At 37.8% G+C, this 20,006-nt stretch overlaps 1 protein-coding gene across 2 annotated transcripts in view; it reads left to right on the top strand.

Annotated features, from left to right (window-relative positions):
• Positions 1-20,006, top strand: part of LOC125845036 (E3 ubiquitin-protein ligase BRE1-like 1) — a 187,823-nt gene that overhangs the window by 111,259 nt on the left and 56,558 nt on the right. The window lies entirely within an intron of this gene.

Below are 20,006 nucleotides of genomic sequence, written 5' to 3'. Positions count from 1 at the left end.
CTCCCTTGCAACAAAGTTCTTTGCTAAAACATCGTTAACTCATCTTCTTCTTCTTCTTTTCAAAAATAATACTAAATAGTTGTACTATTTGAGTAAAAAAAAATTTGTAAAAAGTTGGCAAAGAATTTTTTTATCAAATCAATCGCCACAATAGTAAATTTTTTTATTAAATTATATTAAAATTAGATTATTATTTTTAAAAAAAAAAGATATTTAAGAGGCAATAAAGTCTATTAAGACACCAACAAATTAAAAGACATTGAAAACAAATAAAAATAAAAATAAAAACAAAAACATATGACAAAGAAAGAAAATGAAAAAAAGAGAAAATGTTAGGAAATGTTTTAAAAAGGCTATGAGGGTAGTTTTGTAATTATTTAATCTTAATGCAAGTGTTAAATGCTATGTATTACTAATACCTAGAATTACTTGGTATTAGTAATACACAACTTAATACACAATGGAGTGTATAACTAATGCAAGAATTAGTTATACTTGGCAAGAAAAAGTGTACCAAACAAGGTACTAATAATACACACACCTAATGCATGCATTATATTTCCTAATACACTCTACCAAATGACTCCTAAGTGATTTAGTTATCTACATAATAAATAAGTTTTTTTTTTAACATGGGAGGGATTGTTTGATAGTTAGTTTGAAGGTGAGTTATGCAAATTTTAATTTTTTTTTGCTACTTATACCATGTTTGATGGCTGGTTAAGAGATAAATTGTTCATGTATAATACCTAATATACGTATAAATTATGATGTAATGTATGTATTTATTTTATACAAAAGAGAATATGAAATAACTAATACATGAATAGTAATTCTATACATCATTAATATCTATATAAAATAATACATAAATTTTCTCATAATTAATACTCTTAATTTTTATGTAATGACCCAGAAGGACATTTTTGGATTTTTCATAAAATTATAGTTANCTTGGTATTAGTAATACACAACTTAATACACAATGGAGTGTATAACTAATGCAAGCATTAGTTATACATGGTAAGAAAAAGTGTACCAAACAAGGTACTAATACACACACCTAATGCATGCATTATATTTCCTAATACACTCTACCAAACGACTCCTAAGTGATTTAGTTATCTACATAATAAATAATTTATTTTTTTTAACATGGGAGGGATTGTTTGGTAGTTAGTTTGAAGGTGAGTTATGCAAATTTTAATTTATTTTGCTACTTATACCATGTTTGATGGCTGGTTAAGAGATAAATTGTTCATGTATAATACCTAATATACGTATAAATTATGATGTAATGTATGTATTTATTTTATACAAAAGAGAATATGAAATAACTAATACATGAATAGTAATTCTATACATCATTAATATCTATATAAAATAATACATAAATTTTCTCATAATTAATACTCTTAATTTTTATGTAATGACCCAGAAGGACATTTTTGGATTTTTCATAAAATTATAGTTATACCACTCCCGATATTGATCCCGAGTCATTTCTGAATGAATTTTGAATTTGGTTTTGAGTTTTGAGTGAAAAGTTGTGAATTATAAAAATTTTAGAGTTTTGAAAGGCTAAGTTGTTAAAAAGTGGTTTTTGATGTCTTTTAGAGTTTCGAGTCTCGGAATAGAGTTTTGTCGATTCCATTAGTTCTAAAATATGTAAATTGGTTCCACAAGAGTTATCGATTTCAAATTCGGAGTCTTTTCGTGGATCTAAGGTCCTAAATTGGAAATTTGTGAAATTTTAGCATTTGGTTTGACTTTGGTCAATATTTAGGGTTTGGATGCTCGAATCGGATTTTCGATAGTTTTGTTGGATTCAAGGAATGATTTTTGGCATAGGAGAGATCTTGGTTGAATTTTCAGAGGTCCTGAGCTTGATTTGGCTTTGAGTGTTACCAATGAAGGGTGTGATGAGGTTTGGGAAGAAGGGGACGCTTAGCCTTAGATTCAACTACCCTTTTGAGATTTTGAGTCGAGTGGGAAAGGTGGCTTATAAGTTTGACTTGTCACCTAGCTTGTCAGTTGTTCATCATATGCTTCATATCTCCATGCTTCGAAAGTATGTGCTAGATAATTCTCATGTGCTTTCTCTTGATTCGGTTGTGTTGGATCCAGGCTTGTCATTGGAGGAGGAGTCTATAATCATATTGGATAGGCAGATTCGAAAGCTTAGGATGAAGGAGATTGCTTCAGTGAAGGTGCAGTGGAAGCACCATTCAGTTGGTGAGGCAGCTTGGGAGAAGAAGTCTGACATACGTGCCAGATATCCTCATTTTTTCGAGGCTTCAGGTACTTTCTTTTACTTTATGTTTGAGTACCAACATGGTTTTTAGTGATGGATAATGTAATGATCGAAAGGTTATTTTTGGAATTTTTCATAAAATTATTTTACCTCTCTCGATATTGACCTCGAGTCATTTTTGAATGGATTGTGGAATTGATTTTGAGTGAAAAGTTGTGAGTTATGGAAATTTTAGAGTTTTGAAAGGCTAAGTTGTTAAGAAGTGATTTTGGTGTCTTTTGGATTTTCGAGTCTATGAATGTTATTCTTTCGATTCCATCAGTTCTGGAATATGGAAATTGGTTTATGAGAGTTGTAGGTTTCATATTTGAAGTGGATTTGAGGTTCTAAGTTGAAAATTTGCAAAATTTTTGCCTATGGATTGACTTTGATCAACATTCGGGGTTCGGATGCTCGAATCGAATTTCCAACAGCTTCGTTGGATTTAGGCGTGATTTTAGGCATATGAGAGGTTTTGGTTGAACTGTCAGAGGTCCCAAGCTTGGATTGACCTTTTAAGACGTTATGTTATTCAATGTGACTTTCACAAGTTTCGGATCAGAGAGACCTCAGATTCGTGTTTCGATAGTTCCATTGAGTCTGGAACATCGAGTTAATCTGGCAACATAACTGGTTTGTATGATGGGATTTCGAATGAATCCTGAGGGCCCTTTCAGAGATTGGAAAATATTTATGTCGACTAACGATTTCTGGTGCCTGTAGACCTTGTATTCGCGAATGGTCTTCACTTTCGTGAGGGTTGCGTTAGCGAAGATCGAATCGCGTTCGCAAAGGGTCAAAAGGTCTGATCCTCACTTCCGCGAAGGCCTTCTTGCTTTCACAACATTCGCGTAAGCAAAAGCTTGCTCATGAAAGCAAGACGAGACATTTTTTTGGGGTTCGCTTTTGCGAACCAAAGGTCGCGAATGCGATGTTCGAGAAAGTGAACCAGAGTTCACTTTTGCCAGACCTCAGAGCGTTCTTGGTCTGAAATTTTGGGGTTTTCCCCTATTTTTCATTTTTGAGCTTTGAGGACTCAATTGAGGTGATTTCCAATGGGTTTTCAAGATAAATCATTTGGGTAACGAATTTTAACTCCCCTTTACTGTTATTCTTTAATTATGGCAAGATTTTATCACTTATATCACTATTTTGAACTCAAAACCTTGGGATTTTTCAGGAATCACTTATATTCCTTTGATTATGTGTAATAAATATTTCAAAATGCTTAACCAAATTTAGTTGAGTGGAAAGCAGGAAGATCTCAAGTTTGGAAGAAGTAACTTAAGCTAGGAATTTAATAAAACACCAAATGTGGTGGCAACCACTAAATGGATCTGCTCAATTCTAGTTTGACAATTGGACAGGTATGTGAGTTTTATATGATATCACACCAAAAGAAATTCTATGTGATGTATCAATACCGAATGTAAGAGATTTGATAGAGGCTAGTAGATGGAGTGTACAGAGGCTAAACCTGATATTGCCTCAAAAGGTAGCGAAGGACATAGTTAACAGAATATATACAACCACTCATTGACTCAAAAGATATGGACAAGCCTTGGTGGATGCTAAAATCAAATTAGTACTTTTTTCTTAAGTTTGTATCAGAGTATGTAAGGCATAAGGATGAGCCTAATCCAATTTTAGAGAAGTTAGCCTTGGCAGATGCTTGAATCAAATGGGTATCTTTTGTTAAGTTTGCATGGTAGTATATAAGGCATAAAGAGGAGCCTAATCCAATTTTGGAGAAGCTATGGGAAAAAAAACTACCTTTTAAAATTTGCTTTCTTCATGTGGAGAGTGTGGAGATCTAAGGTACCAGTGAATGATAAAATTAGGAGATGGGGATATAACTTGTCCTTTAAATGTTGGTGTTGTGGCCAGCATGATCAAGAGACAATGTCTCACCTTTTCAGTAACTCACCTACAACTTACATGCTCCTATGTTTCTTCTTTTGCAGGTATATATGTATAGGAAAGGCACCTAAGAGAAATCATCTTAACTTGGTGAATTTTTTCTATTAAAAAAGGGATGAGATCTTACTTCAGAGCAATTCCTAGTATGTTATTATGGGAGATATGGAAAAGAAGAAATTATAACAAACATATAGGAAAATTGAACTCTACTCAAACAGTAATATTTCAGGATACTCAAAACTTACTTAGATTACTAAAGGTTAAAAGACTGAACATGGAGTATCCAACAAAATGGACAGACATATTGAAAGTACTAAAAGAAGACATTCCGCAGGTGAAAGAAACAAAGGTACTAGGAGAACTACCACCTGGGAAATGGCTTAAGTGCTAGACTAATAGCGTATCCAAGGGCAATCCAGGGAGAAGCTCATATGTCTTTTGTGTAAGGGGTGAGGAGGGAGATGTGGTATATGTAGAAGCTAAAGAGATGAAGTAGGTAAAAACACAGAATCAGAAGCTAAGGCCATACTTGAAACATGTAAATATATACAATCACAACAAATTAAACATGATTCATTGTTTCTTGTGAATGTTATGACTGGTAAGTGGAAGACTCCTTGGAATATTACGGTTTGAGTGCAAGAGATGCAACATATCATAGTAGGGAGAGAAATTAAGATTACTTACATTCTAAGGGAAACTAATAAAGTTACAGATTATTTGACTAATAAAGCTTTATATGATGGAGCAATAGAGCTCAATAATTTCTAAGAATTGACATTAGAAGGGAAAAAGGCTAATAAATGGTGACAAGTTATTATGTCCATATAGCAGAACAATAACAAAGTGGTAGATGCACATATAGTTTCGGGATTCAGCAACAACAAAGAAATATAGTAAAATACATTAATAGTAGCACGAGAAGAAGATCTAGCAAAATCAAGCTCAAAAGGGCAAGAATAGAAGCAAGCGAGTGTACCTGATAATAAAGAACTCTTGGAGCTCAGCAATCACAATAGATGATAACGAATGAGAAATATATCTCAGGCAAAAAATGACAAAAGAAATAATGAGACACAACATCAAATACAAGCAAGAAGAAGAAGAACGAGCAATATCTAAAGTGTCTTTACCTCAATCAGAGCTGAAGAACAAATAACAGTGGCAGAGAATGAGAGAAAAGCGGCAACAAAATTCTAGTGTTAGAACTAGGGTTTCCAGTTCTAATTAGTATTTATAGTGCTGCCTTTTTAGGTTAGACCCGATTGGATCTATTTTGAGCCTGGTCCGATTGGACCATGTGTAATAGGAAATTATTTTTTTCATTCAAATAAAAATGCCTACAAGGCAATATAATTTATTTTTAAAAAATATTTTGAAATTGGGATTATGTCCATGTCTTGAGTTTCAAATATGTACATATTGAAATATTTGGTAATACAAAATTGCAGTTACCAAAAAAAATTTATTGTGATTAAGATATGTGTTTATTTTCGTAAGGAAATAAGTTTGTTTGCTAGTAAAGAGAATTGATCTTGTCATTTTAATTATTTAAATAAGATACTAATAATATTTAATTAATTATTTTATATGCTATCCTGCATAAAATAATAATAGAATCTCGCTCGACTTGTCCTAAGTATTATTTCTATGGAAAAATATACTATATTTTGTTTGGATGGTTGTTACATATTGCTTGATAATGTAGTGTAGTCTATTGAATCGTATTGTATTGTTCAAATGAATACAATGTTTGAATATATTGTATCGTTCTCTATCGTACCAGGTAGAGTTATTATGAAAAAATAAGGCAAAGTACAAAATAGAATTGTTAAATAATTAATAAAGACAAAAATGAGAAGAAAATGTTAAGGTGACGACGTGATCACACCAAATTGGTTGTTACATGATGAGTCGGGAATTTTGACTCATTTAGGGCTTATTATTCAAAGATTTAGTGTCTTCAATGCCTATCTTATGCTCATAACTGATGTTAATATGTTGATATGAAGCAATGAAGTTTTAAGAGTGAGGCAAGGACATTACGATGCAAAAAGGAGAGAAAAAGTTGAAAAAGTTGAAGAAAAGCAAAGTTGGAGCTTGCAAAAGCCACTCAGCAACTCACCGAGTAGGCTTTCAGCTCGCCTAAAGTTCCAGCAAAAGAGCCCATGAACAAAACCAACTTGGCGAGCAAACAGACAATTCGGTGACACGCTAAACAAATCGGCGATAGAGATTAAGCTCGCGAAAAGTTCCAAAATAATTTGATAGAGGAGCCAAGACAAAAGGAGAGAAGAAGAGCAACTCGGTCAATCGCCGAACTAGTTGACGATCCCGACTTACTTCGTTGAGTTGACTCCGTGCTGAAACTTTGGGAACGTATAAATACAATTTTTCAAAAAAGAAAAAGAGTTCCCAAACTATTTACTTTTGGGTTTTTAAGAGTTTTTACATTCTAGAACACTGTCTTTACATTTTTATTAGAGTTTGGGATTTAGATTCAGAGATTGTAATATTTTAGCTTCAATTTCAACATTTAGGGATTGCAGATCATTAGCGAATCAGATGGAAAACTTTGTTGGTAATGATTTCTTGTTTTTCATTATGCTTTGCTAAAACCCCTAACCTTAGGGGTGTGATTATGTAGTTGAATTCGTTAATTAGCTAACGGGTGTTGTTAGTTGCTGATTTTAATGTTGTTTTGAAGTGGGTTCAATTAATTGTTCATGTTTTAATTGAGGAATTGTAGTTGCAAATGCAATCTAGCTTAGTTCTTTATGCTTGCTTGAGAAAGAGGTAATAGAGTAGAATGATTGATTGATAGTTGTATTGATTGCGTCTTTAAAATCTAGCTTGAGAATGTGGGTTTGATTGCGTCTTTACAAACCTATCNGTTAGTTGTTGATTTTAATGTTGTTTTGAAGTGGGTTCAATTAATTGTTCATGTTTTAATTGAGGAATTGTAGTTGCAAATGCAATTCTAGCTTAGTTTTTTATGCTTGCTTGAGAAAGGGGTAATATAGTAGAATGATTGATTGATAGTTGTATTGATTGCGTCTTTAAAATCTAGGTTGAGAAAGTAGGTTTGATTGCGTCTTTACAAACCTAGCTTGAAATAGTGGGTTAATTAAGGAGTTGGGTTGTTTGGTTGTGCTATGCTTGTTGAGATTCGAGAGAACTCACTTTGAAGCGTAATAGTTGATTGAGAAATTGCTATTGTATTTAAAACATAGCTTACCCATTGATATTCAATAACTTTAAGCAACTAGTAATCACCCATTACGCGAACTTAGCATTCGACTGATCACACTCTTAAGGTCCAATCTCTACTTATTTACTTCTCGTGTTTAGCAATCTTTGCCTTAAATTGGCTGCCAAATCCTCCTATTTGATATTAATCGTTGAAACTTTGAGATTTGTTTTCATGTTGCGAAACTTTTACTTCTACAAACGATTAGGACACATTTTTACTTCTTAATTGAATTCTTTATTGTATCACTCCATGTGGGATCGACCCAACTCTTAGTTGGGTTTATACTTGTTAGTGACCGCCTACACTTAATATTGGATGAAGTGTAGTTGAGTGTTATAAAACATAGCGCCGCTACCGGGGAGTGATGTTTAGAATTCTTTTATTAAAGTGTATTCATGAACTAATTTTATTATAGTTGAATTATATTATTTGTGTTCTTGTTGGCTACTCTAGAAATGAGCGTAATGGGAGCAACACCAATCAACTTGGGAACAATAATGACATCGGAAATTTGCATGATGTCAATAAGGATCAGTTGGAAAGTGCTAGTGCTATTCGATTGCCTCCAACTATGGGCAATGCAGTGTTTCATGTGACCAGCACAATGTTGCAGTTGTTGCAAATGAAGGGTGACTTTGGAGGACTTGCTCGTGAGGACCCTCGTGGCCACATCCAAAACTTTATGGATATGTGTGGACCATTTTCCTTCAAGAATATCACTCAAGAGTCAATCAAACTGAGTTGGTTTCCCTTTTCTCTAATGGGGGAAGCAACAAAGTGGTTGACCGAACTACCAAGGGATTCGATCACTTCTTGGGAGGAGCTCACAGAGGTGTTTTATGAAAGGTTTTTCCCTCCTTCGAAGATGGTTAAGTTGAGGAATAATATTCAGAACTTGAAACAGATTGATGGTGAGCTCATCCATGAAACATGGTTGAGGTTCCCAAAGTTGTTGCTTCAATGTCCAACCCACGGGTTGCCGAAAAATGTGTTATTGTAATATTTTAATCGGAGTCTTGACACGATCAATAAAAGTGTTGCAGACCAACTCATTCGGGGTGGAATCATGAGAAAATTGTTTGACATAGCATCGACCCTCCTTGATGAGATGATGAAAAATAATCGTGCTGGTACACAAGAGAAGATGTCTCCTTTAAATCCTGGGCTGACGAATGAACAAATGGAAAAGAACCAAGAGCAAAATAAATACATATCCAAGATGATGATGAAGAATGTCATGGGAGGTGGTCACAAGATTGTGAATGCGGTCAGTATTAATAGTGGTGTATACCCTGATGACACACACTTTGAGGCCATGTACAATGAAGAAGTGCAGTTCTTGGTAAACCAAGCGGGGGTTATCGTTCGAGCAATCCAAGGTCGGGAGGGAATCAAGGTTGGAATAGGGATCACAATGATTGTTGGAGAGATTTAGATCGTGAATGGCGTGATCTTGGTGCAAATTGGAGAGATCGAGTTGGCGACAAAGATCATTATGTGCCTCCCCATGAATGTCAAAAGCCAAAAGAACCAAGGGTTGATCCTGAAAACTTTTATACCGAGGATATGCTTGCTCGTATCTTGAATAAGGTAGAAGGATCAGATAAGGTGCTCAAGGAGATGAAATATGACGTATATTCTCTTTACCAAACGGTCACATCACACTCGATATCCATTAAGCAGCTTGAAACGCAAATGGGTCAAATCTCAACTCATTTAAATCCAAAACCAAAAGAGGGTTTCCCAAGTGATACTTTGGTAAAGCCAAAAAATGAGGCATAATCGCATGGTCACATCGTGCCACGACGTTAAATAAGGCGCTTCTTCGGAGGCAACCCAAGTTATATTTTGTGTTATTTAAATAATGTTTGTTGGATGTGCAGGTGAAAATTTGAATTTTGGGAGGAAAAGGCAAATGGGCGAGCCCATAGCTTACTCGGCGAGTCCCCGAGTGGTTCGGCGAGCCCGACATGGATCGCCCTTTAGACTAACTAAATTGCTAAGGTTTTGTAAACTTCGGTGTGCTAAAATCCACTTGACTGAGGCGCGAACTAAAGGATCAAAAGTCTTTCAATCCTTTTAAATTCAAAACCTCTCCTTATTTTGAACTTTTCGACCTTTGCACTCTTACAATCACATTTTAGATCTTAGTTTTTACTTGATATCTCATGGGTGTATTCATGTGATTGGAACTTGTCGCATTGCTCTCATTTGCCTTTTTGCATTACCTTTGTTCTTGTCTGCATCTGAGGTTGGTGTTTCGTATGTGCCTTTAATTTCTTGATTTGTTCTTAGCATGCTATTGAGTAGTCAATGGATCTATTATGTGCTTCGATTGTATGCTTAATCACTTGTTGAATACTATTTTATAATCGAGCATGTTAGATATTGTGTTTAGCCAAAATTAGTTGATTTTGTGTGTAAATTGCATAAGTTATGGTTGTTACATTTTGGGTTATGTGTAGGTCAAGTCTGAGTAACTCGAATTCCACCAAACAACTTGAATTTTCCTAATGATAGATTGGGTGACGTCATTCTTAAGGGTGAAATCTGTGTTTGGTTGAATTTAAATCAATTGGGGGAAGTCTCAGTACCCCGGCTGATCATTGCATAATGGGTAGGCTTAAATTGCGTAGGTTTGTGTTCAAATTGCATTGTCGTAGGTTGATAGTAGACAAATTAAAAATTGGGCTTGGAATTTAACACGTCGGGCCATACGGCGAGCTGAATCGAGCTCGGCGAGTGACTCGGTGGTTCGTCGAATGGCCTCTCGATTGGCTACTTGACCTGAATTAGTGTTGATTTTTGCTGTGATTTTCAGCGATACACATGTGCTCGCCGAGTTGACTCGATGACTCTTCGAATAACCCTAATCTCGCCTTCTGGAAGCCTATTTTTTGTAAGTTTATTCTGTGATATTTGGTGAGCCACTTTTGCCTCGTTGATAAAGTTCGACATCTCGCCGAATGGATTTTTGTCTAGTCGATTTGTGTTTAATTGTTGTTGTTGTGTTCTATTATTTTTGGTAAGACATTTCTTACTCGCTGAATGATATTGACGACTCACCGAGTGGTTTGGCGAATTTTTCTGCACCTTTTTGAAAATTGATGTTTCACTAATCATTTGTCACTGCATTCATTTTGTTTGCTCATTTTGACAGATATGGCTAGACAGAAAGTTCCAGGAAAGGGTCCACCACCCCGAAAAAAGGCAAAAGGGGTTGTAATTGTTGTGGAGGTTGCACCTCCTCGATGTACTAGACCTCAACCCATTTAAGCAAGTGGTCGGAGAAAAGAAAAGCAGTGAAGATGATGTAGGGTCTAGGAGTCCAATTCATGATTCTATGTCAGCATATGACCTAACACTGAAACGAAGACCTGTTGAGCTACGCTCCAAAGCACTTCATCATCAAGCATGACTTCCAACACTTCTAACACCTCCATCACCTCCAGCACATGTAGCAAATAGGAACCCCAAGTGTCTTCGGCCCCAGCACCTCTGACACGCTCTAGAACCGGCTGAAGGCCACCGGTATACAGATAATTGTGGAGGAGAAGAGGTTGTCTACAGATGGGGTTGTGAACAGGTACCCTTATGTGTGGGAGACGTTACGCTTCCACAAGTTTCAGCAGTTTACAAAACCCCAAAACCCTTTTAATCCCTCATGGGTTCAGGAGTTTTATGTAGGGTATGCAGATTTGATCTCGAAAGGGAAAAATAGAGTTGGGTTAATGGCACCGGTCGATTATGTAGAGGTGCGAGGCAAGAAGGTCATGTGCAGCGAAACTGACATTGATGACTTATTGGATTGCAACACGCGCACCATCCACTTTTTGACTAATAAGATCAAGACCAAGACGTTGGATGAATGGGTGGTTGGCCATACTGCTTTGTGATGATACACCCCCATGGATTGAGGCGGGGTCCTAATTAAGAAGAAAGATCTAAATGTTGTTGCTCGATATTAATTTGGTTTCATCAGCAACACCATGACACCATCTCAAAATGAATTGTCAAACACCCGAAAGCTACACTTCTGGGGTGCATTTTTTATCGAGATAAGATGAATTTGGGTTATATTATTACACAGGAGATGGCAATGTGAGCCAAGCAGAGCCAGACCTCCTTGCCCTTCCCTATTCTAGTCAATGATCTGTGTCGCCGGGATGGTGTGCAATTTCTGGAAAAGACTGATATTGAGGTGAAACCTACCTCATCTATTGACATCCAGAGGATTGAGGTGAAGTACACGAAGGATGAGACAGAGCAAAGGAAGGAAGCACCGATAGACACCTCTCTGGTAGTTAATGTTGAGGCCATGGAGGCCGATGCCCCTCAATCCAATTCAGTAGTTGAGCCATCAGGTATACCCAGCTTATCCACTTATACTACACCTTCTTCTGCTACTGTTTCCCATCTCCTATTGATGTAGGCTCTAATTAAAAAAAATAGGCAACCTTGCATATTCGGCTGATGTGAGGACCACTAGGGTTGAGGTCATTGTCCCGGGCATGATAGAGAGAGTTATAGCTGCTATTTTAGCTCCTATTCGGGAGGAGCTAAGGAATAACATGAGCTGATTACGGCTCATGGCCTAGCATTGGATGCTCTCACTGTTCGAGTGGATTCTTGTGAGCAGAGCGATAGCCAGTCAAATGATTTGACAGCCTTGAACACTGATATTGCTGGGTTACGACGTGTGTGGCTGAAGTCCACCGACATCTCAATGCTAAGGGGCAATACGAAAATTCTTGAGGGGCCCAGTTTAGATATGTCAGCTAGTTCTGATATCCCTCTAGCTACTATGACCGGAGATGTTGTTGTAGCTGATGATGGTGATGAGTTAGATACGCCCGAGACTGATGAAGAAGAATTGGCAAAGTTTGAGGATGCGGTGTACGAGAATTTGGAGGACTTTGAGGGTGATATGGTCCAAATGGTTACCTAAACCTAATTGTTTGACACCTCGATGATATGTTCTAGTGGATCCCAACCTACAGAGAAGGTCGTTGTGCAGCCACCCAGTGTTGGAGGAGAGTTAGGCACTGATGCCCAGATTGAGGCTACCCAGGTTTGTGGAGTTTACCTCAGGCTTAGCCTGACATGGGGATCTTGACTCTCCTACACTTTTATTTACTTTTGAGACATTTGTTTTCTTTTACATTAACGACATTGTTTAGTTCTTTTGGTGGGGGTGAAGGTATCTTGATACCTATCCTCTTCGGTTGTATTTTGTTTTGTTTTGTTTTGGATGTTTGTTTGTTTTTACTATTTTGGTGCTACTATTTGTGTCCGAAACTTTTCGTTCGTGATGGCATTAATTGTGAATGTTGGTTTTAATCTCATTGATCAACTCCGGATTACTAGATTTGTGAATATTGTGGATGTTTTCTTGTACATTAGAGTGTCGGTTGTGACCAATACCGATGACTTGAATAGTGCTTCTGATGAACAATATGTTGTGCTAGTCCAACGAGGAAATTTGAGTTGCATAAGTCTTGTGTGAACTCTTAGCATCTCATTGTGACTAACCAATTTGTCGAGGTGAGTTTTTACACCGTTGCACGCGAGCTTAACTTGTAGAGTCATGATAGATGATTGTGTTGAATGCCTTGTGTGGTGAGTTGCTCGAGAGAGAATTTACCCCCACTATAATCTAGCCTAGTCACAAATACTCAACAGATTTACTATCAAAAGCATGTATCCAATAGTCTAGTCTAACTCGTATTCCTATCACATCCCAAGAATTCTCTCTCCTTGATTAGTACTCTTCGTGTCTTTGCTTGTTTTTACTTACTTGTGACAAACCCCCATTATTAATTGGCACTCTTGTGTCACCCTCTTTGATTTAACATGCTTTTATTCAATAATGTTTTTATCTATGACTAATTAGAACTAAATTTTATTTTTCTATTATTCTCAAGCCCACTCCCTTGGGACTCGACCCCAACCCTTGGTTGGGTTACTTTATTATTGTACGATCATAGACACTTGCATTGGAAGTTGTGTCTTGATTACACAAACATCAAAATGGTGCCCCTGCCGGGGAGTGGTGTTATTTGAGAATTCTTAGATTAGTAAACTTTATGTTCTTCTTAGTTGTACTTTACTCACTTAATCTTTAGTTTTGTTTTGTTTGCTTGTGTGAATATTTCAGAAAGCATGAGCGCTAACGGTAGCAATGGTAGCCAGGTGGGCCACCAAGACGATATCGAAAATCTCAACAATGTCCAAGAGCCCAACATCAATGGTCCTCATCTCATGGGAGGTATAGGAGCTATCCGGTTACCTCCAGCCGAGGGAAATACAGTGTTCCACATAACGAGTAATATGTTGCAAATAAAGGGACTTTTCAGCGGGTTGGCTCACGAGGATCCTCACGAGTATCTTTGAAACTTCGTGGATGCATGCGGACCATTCTTGTTCAAAAACATATCTCAGGGGTCAGTCCAGTTAAGATTATTCCATTTCTCATTGATGGGAGAGGCGTGCAAATGGCTGGCCGAGTTGCCGCGTGAATCCATCACTTCTTGGGAAGAATTAGTAACCGCATTTCAAGTGCAATTTTTCCCTCCCTCGAAGATGATGACCTTTCGGGATAACATTCAGAGTTTTAAGCGTCTGGAAGGAGAGCCTCTGCATGAAATTTGGTTACAGTTCAAAAAGTTGGTGCTTCAATGCCCAACCCATGGTTTGCATGATAATGTGCTGCTTCAGTACTTTTACCGGAGTTTGGACTCGGCAAACAAAGGGGTCGCTGACCAACTTTCGCCTGGAGGCTTAATGCAACAGCCATATGTAGTAGCAACCCAACTTTTATATGGCATGACAACCATCAACAGAGCGTGGTACACTCGTGAGGACCAAGTCTCTCCTCTCACCTTCAAACTATCTAAGGAGAAGATTGAGAAAAATCATGAGAGAGACCAAAACAAGGCCAAGATCATGACACAGCTTGACATTTTATCCAAAAATGTCGTGGGGGCTGGTGCCTGTAGTGTCAATGGCTTTGGGGTCGGGTGTGCAAATCCTGAGGAGATGAAGTTTGAAGACTTGTATAATGAGGAGGTAAATTTTCTAGCCAACCAAGGCAGTAGCTATCGTTCAAACTATCCAAGGCAGGGTGGTAACCAAGGTAAGGCTAGAGACGAAGGTTAGAAGGATCAAGATCGTGAATGGAGGGACCGTAATCCAAATTGTAAAGATAGGGAGAAAGATAATATGTGTCTCCCCATGAGAGCCAAAAACCCAAGGACACGGAAGGTGGTAGGTCTGAGGATATGCTCTCACGTATTCTCAACAAATTTAAAGGGTCAGATAGAATGTTAAAAGGCATGAAAGAAGATGTATCCACCCTTAGCCAGACCGTCACCTCCCATTCAGTTTTGATCAAGCAGTTAGAGACCCAAATGGGTCATATCTCGTCTCACCTAAATCTGAGACAACAAGGGGGTTTGCCTAGCGATACTATGATCAACCCCAAAAATGAGGTTTGAAGGTGGACTTGCGTCGTGCCATGCCGTTAACTAAGGCGTTGTTTGGGAAGCAACCCAAAACCTTTTATTGCTTTATGTTGCTTTGATAAAATAATGGTGTGTTGATTGTGCAAATCAAAGTGTGGAAAGTGATCGAAGAGTGCAGCTTGGCGAGTAACAGGTCCAATCAGCGAATCGCCAAATGGTTCGGTGACCCCGAACTAGACCGTTGTTAGACTCAAGACCAATTTATATTGGAGTCTATAAAACTCAACAAGCACATGAAATTCTTGGCAAATCGCTGACCATGTTGACGGTCCTGGCGAAGACCGCCGTTTGGACTCTCAAATTAACTGGGGGATTCTGTAAAAATCGACGAAGAATGTGATTGCTCGGCGTGACGCCGAATGGTTCAGCGCTCACGACTAATGTCGCCGAGTGGTCAAGAACTGGACGGTTTTTCAAGCCAAAGGTTTTATAGTTTCAATTTCCTACGCTCTCCTTCATTTTCAAACTTTACAAACTCACACCTAGTTTTACTTTCACTATCATTGCATCTCTATTGTATTTTGGTTGATTTGTGCTCAGAATTGGATTACCTTACCGCCTAGCGTTTCAATAATTTCGTAGTCAGCACAAAAAGTCGGTTTTCTATGCCCCAAATTTATTTTATTAAAATATATGCTCATTTACAATAACCAGATCTTGTTGAAAGTATTCTGACCCTGCCGAGTAGGACTAGATTATTTACACGCATGCTTTAATTTGACAATCTTGCTCGAGTAGTTGTGACAGTTGAATTCCAGTGATTGTATGCCTTAATCTGGATTAAAATTCAAAGGGTTGTGTTTGGGTGCTATGGGTCATGCCTTGATTGTACTAGTGCATACTTTGATTTTGTCTTCAGGGGTTAAAGGGTTGAATTCGAGAAGATTGGTTTAAAATAGGTACGTTGAGCCGTTTGGCGAGCTGGGTCGAGCTCGCCGAACCACTTCGCAGTTCGCCTAACGTCCCCATCTCGCCTTTAACTTAATGATAAATGTGTTGTTAATTATGTAACTTTTGGCGAGAAGTTGGAGGTTGCCAAAGACTTTCGACGACTCGCTGAAAGTCTAGCTTTACCCTTGTCAACTCCCCTGGATCTCTGTGCACTGTAGCTTCAGCGGACTAACTCTAGATCACTGAATGATATCGACGACTCGCCAAGAGAGTCGACGAAGTTTATCAGTGCTTTTGTCAAATAGTTCTCTAACTTCTCTCCGAGATTTTGCAGATATGACTAAATCTAAAGTTGGTGAAAGAATAACGCTAGCTCAAAAGAAGTGCAAAGGAATTGCGATAAAAGAAGGATCAGTTACGTCAAAAAGAAAAGTTTCGAAACTACCCACAATTACTGGGAAAGGCAAAGGCAAGAGGCCCACTCCTGCTAGGAGAACCATCACCCTAGACCCTAATACTCTTCCATAGGCTAGGGGATTTTGCAGAGCGGTGCATGTCTTTCTGGCAGACTCACAATCAACAGACCTTGGTGAAGTTGGCACTATTGTTCCCTCTGAAGTAACCTCGGGCACTAATGTCCAAGCTCAGGGTAAGGCATTGGGCACTGATGCCCAGACAGATGGAGCGATTGATTAGCCAGGATCCCTTCTTTACCTCCCTCTTTGTCTTTCTTTATTTTACATTTCAGATTCTGTGTTAATTGCATTTGAGGACAAATTGCTTTTATTTGTGATGGGGTGAGGCACACTTTTGTGTGCTATTTGTGACTCGTGGGTTGTAAGCTATAATTGTGTTAAATATTGCTTTCGTTGAAGGTTTGAGCTTGTGGCTCCTTTTATTTTAAATCGCAAAATAATTTTGACTCGCTCAAAAATTTTTGCCACTTCTCGTGTGTTGAATGTGGCTGTTCTTTTGCAAAATTTAAGTCTCGGTTCCGATCAATACCAATGACTTGAATAGTGCTCTCAATCGAACGAACATGAATGCGTAACTACGATATGGCCAAATGAAGTTGCATAGACAATATGTGAACTCTTTGCATCTCGTTATGACTAACCTAGTATCGAATTGAGTCTCTTGTAATGATCATTGCACACTAGCAAAAGTGTGAAGTCTTGTTTGACTTATAGTGTCAATGTCTAATGTGATGAGCTTACCTATGAACTATGCATGATGGATCTTAGAATTTGCCTTGTTGGTCCGGTCAACTAAGTGATGTTATCTCTTGATATGATCATAGGCAACTTCTAAGAGTGTGAGCCAATTTGACATATACATCTTTTGTGATCGACCTTGTGAGTGTGTGAACCGTTTTTGAACACCCATTGAGCATTCTCTTTCTTTGGAAGAAACGTGATGAAAACAATGACCTTTCTTTATCCATCACCCATAATCCTCATGAAGTTGTGCTTAGTTGAATAGCCAACTTAGGCCATAAGCCTAAGTTGGGGGTATGGTGAAAAGATAAGGGCAAATCAAGAAGTGCAAGGAAAGTCTCCTCTTACCCATGGTTTTGGGAAAAATGGAACCCCTCCATATAAAAAAAGAGAGGAAAGAGAAAGAAAAAGAAAAAGAATGAAAAAGAAAATTGTGGAATAAAGTACAAAAAGAAATGGGGTTTCCAAACAATTCATGGAAAGTGAATAATAGGATGACTTATGAGCACTAAAGAAAATGAAGAAGGAAGAGGAAAGGAAGTGTTGTGAGTACCACATTTCATGAGGATAAAAGTGACTGAGCCTAAATGACCATACCTTTGCACTCAGCCCCACTACAAGCCTTGAAAAGACCTTCCTGATTCTTCTTTGTGAGTGTGATCTTGCATTTGATTCTGAAACTTTAAATGATTAAACCTTTGTGTGTGAATATGGAATCATTCCGTATGTGAGGGAATTTGAACACTTTGGCTGAGCTTGAACTTGCATTTGAAGCAAATATTATGAGCATGAGATTCTTTGATATTGGTGAGTCACAACTTGAATCTTTGAGTGCACATTTGATCTTTGCATAAGTAAATTGAGTCTTGTTGTGTGCATTCATGATTGAGTCTTGTGTAGCACTGCTCGAGATACCCTTTTTGAACGGCTGAACTTGAGTTTGCTTGAGGACAAGTAAGAGTTTAAGTTGGGGTGTTGATGAGTCCACAAATTGGACTCATTTAGGGCTATATTTTGATAGAATTAGTGTCCTCAAATGTATATTTTATCTCAATATCTGATGAGAACCCTCAAGTTTATGGTATTTGGAGTTTGAGGGAAAGCATGGACATTACTTAGCAAAAAAGGAACAAAGACAGCTGAAAGAACGAATAAATGAAGATCTAAGTATCGCCAAACCCATTTGGCGAGTCGCCAAAAGGTCTTATCCTCTCCTTTTGTTGCAGTGTGCTAAGCCCTGAAGGAAAGGATCAAATCGGCGGTGAAAAGAAGCAGTTGGCGTATCGCCTAGCAGTTCCGCGAAGCAGTACTATGTCGCCCAATGATCCAAAACACAACGATGCTAAAGGATAGAGCAAGACGGTGATGAAACCTACCAAAGGGCGGATCGCCGAGTTGATCGACGATCTCGACTAACGACGCCGAATGATCCATTGCAGCACAAATTTTTGAAAACTATAAATACTCATTAAGAGTTGTAGCTTAATATCAGATTTTTAATATAGAAATTTTTAACATAGAATTTTGAGTTCTAAGTTTGGAGAGGGTTTTGAAGAACTTGAAGATTCAAAGTGTTTCAACTCCAAGAATTTGGACTTGGGTCTTGTGGATTCTTCACTCTTTGCTTGTTTTGAGACTTAAATCTTCATACCCATTTGAATGCAAACTCATAGTGGTATAAATTTCTATCTCTTTTAAATGTGTAGCTAAAACCTCAATTCTTGGGGTGTGACTTTGTGAATATGGGTTAGATTATATATTGGGTCTTGCTTGTTGATGGTTTATTTGTTGTGTAAATATGATTTCGTTTAGTAATTGTGGTGGAACTTAATGAAATTGTAGTTGCAAATACGATTTCACCTTTGTGTTTTCAGTTTGCTCGAGAGAGGGGTCGTAAAACTAAGACTACTAAATTGATGACCGGTGGGAGTGGGTCGACATGAAGTTCAGCTCGAGAGAGTGAACCCTAGTCCTTCTCCCACACACTCAGCTCGAGAGAGTGAGTGGGCTAAGGCGGAGGATGTTCTTCATATGGCAAGTGGGTGTCCGAGAGGAACCCATTTGATTCGTGGCAAGTTACTCGAGAGAGAATTTACCCCCACTATAGTCTAGCCTAGTCACAAATACTCAACGGATTTACTATCAAAAGCATGTATCCAATAGTATAGTCTAATCTGTATTCCTATCACATCCCAAGAATTCTCTCTCCTTGATTAGTACTTTTCGTATCTTTGCTAGTTTTTACTTACTTGTGACAAACCCCCATCATTAATTGACACTATTGTGTCACCCCCTTTGATTTAACATGCTTTTATTCGATAATGTTTTTATTTATGACTAATTAGAACTAAATTTTATTTTTCTATTAATTCTCAAGCCCACTCCCTTGGGACTTGACCCCAACCCTTGGTTGGGTTACTTTACTATTGTACGATCGTAGACACTTGCATTGTAAGTTGTGTCTTTATTACGCAAACATCAACCCCCCCCCCCCCCCAATTTGAAATTAATCGTTGAAACTTTGAAATTTGTTTTCATGTTGCGAAACCTTTACTTCTACAAACGATTAGGACACATTTTTACTTCTTAATTGAATTCTTAATAGTATCACTTCCTATGGGATCGACCCCAACTCTTAGTTGGGTTTATACTTGTTAGCGACCGCTTACACTTAGAATTGGATGAAGTGTAGTTGAGCGTTATCATATATAGATATAGAAACCCTAAATAAAAAAATTGAGTCCAATTGGAAACCCAAAATCCAAAAGGATTTAGCGTGAACAGTATCGTCTCAATTCGATGTTGTTGTTTCACTTGCTGATTCAAATTTTAACACATGGCCAACATGTAACGTTTCAATTTGCAATTTGATTCTTAATCATGCGCTTTATATATTATAACATTTAATT

Source organism: Solanum stenotomum, chromosome 11 (genome assembly GCF_019186545.1).
Source record: "Solanum stenotomum isolate F172 chromosome 11, ASM1918654v1, whole genome shotgun sequence".
Taxonomy (NCBI): domain Eukaryota; kingdom Viridiplantae; phylum Streptophyta; class Magnoliopsida; order Solanales; family Solanaceae; genus Solanum; species Solanum stenotomum.
The sequence above is the reverse complement of the archived record's forward strand: the minus strand, read 5'-3'. Positions and strand labels throughout refer to the sequence as shown.